Genomic DNA, 5599 nt, shown 5'->3' on the forward strand with positions numbered 1-5599 from the left:
GGGCTGCGGACCAAGTGTCCGTCCCCGGGGAGACCAAGTCCCCGGTCGGGCCGCAGGTGCCGCCCGGGACCACCACTCAGCAACCCCGTTGGCTCCGCCGAGGTTCTGGCCGGAAGCCGTGGACAGAGAGGGGCCTGCGCCCGCAGGAGGAGGGGCGCTGCCCAGTCAGCCTGGACGAGGACAGGGGTGACGAGGGACGGGGCCTGGCGGGCGGCTGGGAGCCAGACGACGCCCCGCAGAGCCGCCCGCGGGCCGGACACGTCGCGACCCGGCCTCGGGAGCCCGCGCTGCTGTCCGTTGCTGTAAACAGTTACCCGGCGAACACGACCACCTTCCGGAGGGAGACTAGCCGAGGCCTGAGCCTGCGAGGCGCTCACGCGCTGACCCAGAAATTCCATTTTTAGCTCTGCTTTCAAGGAAGGCCGCACGCGGGCTCCTGGTGCGTGCAGGGGAAGGGGCCCGACCTCTACACGCCCCCCCAACTGCCCCCAGGATCCTGTGGACCCAGTTGTGGCACCACCTCACCCCTGCTGGCGGCTCTTCCCACGGCGCTGGGAGCGAGCACAGGCAGCCTCTGCCCCAGGCTCCCTGCGGCCGGGTCCTGGGCAGGACGGGGGTCTCACGGCGGCAGGGGAGGGCGCACCCGCTGCTCCGAGTCGGGCTCGGGTCCCGGGCGCCCCTCCACGGGGTGGAGCGCAGCAGGACAAGGAAATTCGCCATATTGAGACCATGCATGAGATCATCTGTGATTCTGACTTTTTTCTTCATATATCTCTGCATCTTCTAGATTTCCTACAATAAACATATATTTCTTTCCAGCAAAAACCCACAGGGTAGGGGCGCCTGGGTGGCTCAGTCGGTTAAGCGTCCAACTTTGGCTGAGGTCATGATCTCACGGTTTGTGGGTTTGAGCCCCACGTCGGGCTCTGTGCTGACAGCTCAGAGCCCAGAGCTGCTTCAGATTCTGTGTCTCCCTCTCTCTCTACCCCTCCCCTGCTCTCATACACATTCTCTCTCAATCTCTCTCTCTCTCTCTCTCTCTCACACACACACACACACACACACACACATAAATACACTAAAAAAAAAAAGTTAAAAAAAGCCATAGGTAGACTTACACTTGCAGCCAAGATGCACCACAGGACCTAGATTCACCTTCCTGTCGGAAACAACCAGAACACAAAACACACAGAGCTGGGGTTTTCAAGGTGCTGGATATGAGGCGACAATGAGCTCCGGTGCCCACGAAATGGGAGGTAGACCAGATGAGGCCACCAAGTTTCCAGGCTGTCCAGCAGCGAGAGGGACCCAGGGGACATCCTGAGCTGAGGGTGTGAGCATCCAGGGAGATGGTAGTGGCTGCAGTGTGCAGGGCGGCCGGGGGGAGGAGGGGGGAACGGAGCCACACAGGTGCCCTGATGAGCTCGCTGGATCCGCAGTTAGAAACCTCCCACAAGGAACACTCAGCCCAGAGGCTTCACGGGGGTCCTAGCAGACGGGTGTGGAAGGGCGGGTGGCAGTAGGTGCTTTCATAAGATTGGATGAATTATTCCCAAGCCACTCTGTGAGGCCGGTGTCACCCTAATACAGAATCAGACAAGATATCACAAGAAAAAACATGCCACTATCTTTCATGAACACACATGAAAATTCTTAAAAGGTTTATTAAATTGAATCCAACAATAAGTTAAAAATTCTAATGCACCGTAACCAAGTGGGGTTGAGCCCAAGATCTCAAGGTCGGTTTACATTCAAATTCCCATCGACATAATTCACCATATTATCAGAGTAAAAGACAGACCACAGGATTATCTCAATAGATACAGAAAAAGCACTTGATAAAATCCAACATCCGTTCTGGTAAAAACCGGGCAAACCAAAATAGAAGGGGGCTTCTTCCATTTGGTAAAGGGCATCAACGAAAACCCGCAGCTGATGTTATTCTTACCGGTGAGATCGAACGCTTTCTCACAAGATCAGAAAGAAGACAGGGAGCTTATATAAGGTCCGGAAATAGAGCCACGCACAGACAACAGAGTTCTGACACAAAGGCAAAGGCAGTTCAGCAGAGAAAACAGTCTTTTTAACAAATGGCATAGGAAACTGGCTAGCCATGTGGGGGGAAAGGACATCGTCTGCCCCCGGCCCCTCAGACTAACAGTCACGCTTACAAGGGACGCCAGCGGACGAGAGTCCACACTGTACGTCCACGTGCAAAACCTAAGCTAGAAAACCCTGATGTAAGAAAACACGGAAGAAAATCTTTGCAACTTTGGGTGAGGCAAGGATTTCTTAGCTTCAAAACCGAAAGTATGGTCTGAGAAAGAACAAATCAATAAACCAGATTTCATCAAAATTTAAAACACCTACTTTTTAAAAGACACGATGAAGAGAATTAAAAGCACAGCCACAGACCGGGGGAAAATACCTGCAATTGATGTGTCTGATGCGAGTTGTATCCCGAATATATAAAGAGCTCTGAAAGCTCAATAACCCGAAACCCACCCCTCTGAAAACAGGAGGATTTGAGAGACAATTCAGCGAGGACGGTGTACAGACAGTAATTCAGAACAGAGAGAGTGCTCACGGCCGCTAGTCATTAGGGAAATTAAGGCCCAGTGAGACTCCGCCACCCACCAACAGAAAGGCTGAAAATACAAGGACTGACAGCATCAGGCGCTGGCGGGGTGTGCAGCGTCCGTGCGCCGCGGGCGGGAATGCAAAGCGGCTCAGGCATCTTTAGAAACAGCTTCTTATAGAGCTGAACACACACCTTCATACGATGCAGCCACTGACTCTGCTTCCACACAGACACGTGCACACGCGTCCACGGCGGTTTTGTTTGTGAAAAGCCCCGACGCCCACTGACAAGGGGGCGAACGCGCTGTGGACACCCTTGCCCGGGACCCCGGTCAGCAGTTACGGGGATGAAACACGGCCTCACACGGCAGCACGGATGCCTCTCGCAGTGACGACGCGCCACACACGGATCCCGCCTGCGTACGAGAAAACGCAAACTAATCCGCGGTGACGGGAAGCGGGTCAGCGGCTGCCTGGAGACGGGGGTCTGTGCAGAGGCGGAGGCCAGGTTCGCAGGCGGCACGGGGAGACCGGGAGACGGGGCGGTCACTGCCGTGGTCGCGGGGACGGCTCGAGGGGCACACGCGTCACAGCCCGTCAAGCTGTGCGTAGTTTATCGAATATCAGCTTCATCAGGCTGTTTTTAAAATTCTGAATAATGACATCAATGCGACAGCAGAATAAGGACATCTGAAAAGCCTCTTACCCGTAAAAGCCATGGGAACACTGGCGAAAATGGTCAGAATCAGCTTTCCCAGGCTTCTGGAAATCACCCAGACTTGCAATGTGGGACGTTGACCGAGAGAGACTGCGGGGTCTCGGCCAGACCGCGCTCCGTGGTATTTTCACCTGCCCGACGCCCACCGCCCGCCGTCTCCATGGCAGCCTGGCGGCCCCTGGAGGGGACAGAATGGAGCTGGGGCTCCCTCAAAGCCCCTCCCAGGGAAGTGTCCTGACCCGGCCTGTCCGGTGGTTTCCGCGAGACCCCGCTTGTCAGGCTCTTCCTCTGCCGTGACCTGCAGCTCTCCCGGCAGGCACGGCCGTTTCTCCGAGGGAGTTTGTTTAGAGAAAGACACGGGAGGCAGTTCAACACCGCGGCTGCCTGGGGCAGCAGGTGACACCGGGCACGAGGCGTCCATGGGCGCATCTGAAAGGCTCCCACAGATTCCTAGGACTCCGGAAGGCCGTGCACACGCCTGGGGCTGCGCACGTGCTCCCTGGAGACTGGGGACCCCTGCCCGCTGGCCTCCGTGCCCGCTGCCCGGCTCAGCACTGGCGACACGCTGACACACACTGAGCCCCAAGACTGCGGGACGCGCCGGTGCCTAGAATTTCGGAAGATCTCGCTCCGGTCCTTAGCTGACCACCAGGCTAGCTGAACAGACTTCTGCGGCTCCTTGTGACAAAGCACACAGACTTCCCAGAATTCCTTCCTAAGTCACACGGCCACACACACACAGCCACAGAACTGCGGGGGGGGGGGTGATTTCCAGAGCTGCCACATCGTACCGTTGTAGATCTCCAGCTTCAAGACAACAGACACGCAGGTGGCAGAGAGGATGTCGCACACATCGCTCAACAGACTCACCTCCGGGGCAGCCCGCACACTCACGTCCACGGCCGTAAACCAGCTGTTGTGAGTGTGTGCAGAGAACTGAAGGAAACCCTGTCTAAAGAGCGAGAAGAACGTATGAGACCACGTGTCAGCAAACAGGGAAGGCCAGCAAGCAGACAAGTGCGGAGATCCCAGAAAATCCGACCCCTGAGGCAGCACAGGGGGCCGGGGGCCACTGCGTCTGGGGGAGACGAGGGGAGGGCGGGGAGCATGGGGAGCACGGGAGAGCGGGGCCTCAGACACCCACAAACACGCTGGCACAGAGTGAATCCCAGCAACAGGGGAAGGTGCGAAGTGGACACAGAATATTTGAAAAAATAATGGCCAAAAACTTACAATTTTGATGAACACCATTAACTTACATGTTGTACAAGTTCAACAAACTCCAGGTTGGAAGGACGGGCCGCTTCTCCGCCAGGCACACCCTAAGCCACCTGTGGAGGGTGAGACAGAGAGGCCCTAGCAGCCCGAGGGAGAGCGGGCGTGCCGTCGGGAGCCTCGAAGGCCACGTCCACGGGCGTCACTCAGGACTCTGCACTCAGCCTGTCCCTCAGAAATGAGGGTGAAATTAAGACACGTGAACGAAATAAATTTACAACGACTTACAAATACATAAAGTTCTTCAATGTTAACGACAGTAACAAGAATAAACACAACCTGAGCCGGCCCGCCCTACCAGGAGCAGTAAAGGGGGCCTGAAGAGACCCTGGACGGTCACGGGAATCGGCGTGAGGAAGGAGAGGAGGCGAGCGTAACCACGGAGGCGGAATCAAGCCTCTGCACACGTGTGTTTTCATCCATGGCCTCAGCCGGGTGTGAGCCAGGAGCGTGAAGACACGTGCACACAGGCGTGTGCGATGCTCGCTGCGAGGTATTCACACACTCCAAAGGCTTCAAGAGCCCGAGCGCCCGTCGCCTGAAGAGTGGATGGAATATGCTGGAATATTACCCAGCCGGGAAAAGGGGTGGGTAAACCTCAGAAACGTGATGCTGAGTGAAATAAGCCAGAGATCACATTCTCTGTGATTCCATTCAAAGGAAAAGTCCGGAACAGGGAAATCCAGAGACTCAGAACAAAGATTCTGGGCTGCTGGGGCTCAGGGGAGGAAGAGGGAAACAGGTGAGTGCTGATGGCTGCAGGCTTTCTGTTTGGGGCAAGGAAAGTTCTGGAACTAGACAGAGGTGATGTCTGCCCTACAGTGTCCATGTACTAAATGGTGCTGAACTATACTCGAAAATGGTGAATTTCGAGATACGTGAATTAGATCTCAATGTTTAAACATTCTGTAAGAGAGGGTTTCTTTCAAAGATGGTAACTATGCTAAAAAGGCTACAGCAACACCAGTCCATGTGGACTGTGCTCTGTGGGCCCAGGGGTCGGGGGGGGGGGGGGGGGGGCGGAGG

The 5599-nt window shown here is 55.9% G+C and overlaps 1 long non-coding RNA gene across 1 annotated transcript; it reads right to left on the reverse strand.

Annotated features, from left to right (window-relative positions):
* Positions 1-1646: 1646 nt before the first annotated feature.
* LOC144224439 (uncharacterized) lies at positions 1647-5423 on the reverse strand. The gene is made up of 2 exons (XR_013333049.1): positions 4558-5423; positions 1647-4250 (listed from the first exon to the last, which is right to left on the reverse strand). It is a non-coding gene; the product is annotated as an uncharacterized LOC144224439 (long non-coding RNA).
* Between the last annotated feature and the right edge of the window lie 176 nt (positions 5424-5599).

The sequence above is a fragment of the Crocuta crocuta genome, unplaced genomic scaffold (assembly GCF_008692635.1).
Source record: "Crocuta crocuta isolate KB4526 unplaced genomic scaffold, BGI_CrCroc_1.0 scaffold675, whole genome shotgun sequence".
Taxonomy (NCBI): Eukaryota; Metazoa; Chordata; class Mammalia; order Carnivora; family Hyaenidae; genus Crocuta; species Crocuta crocuta.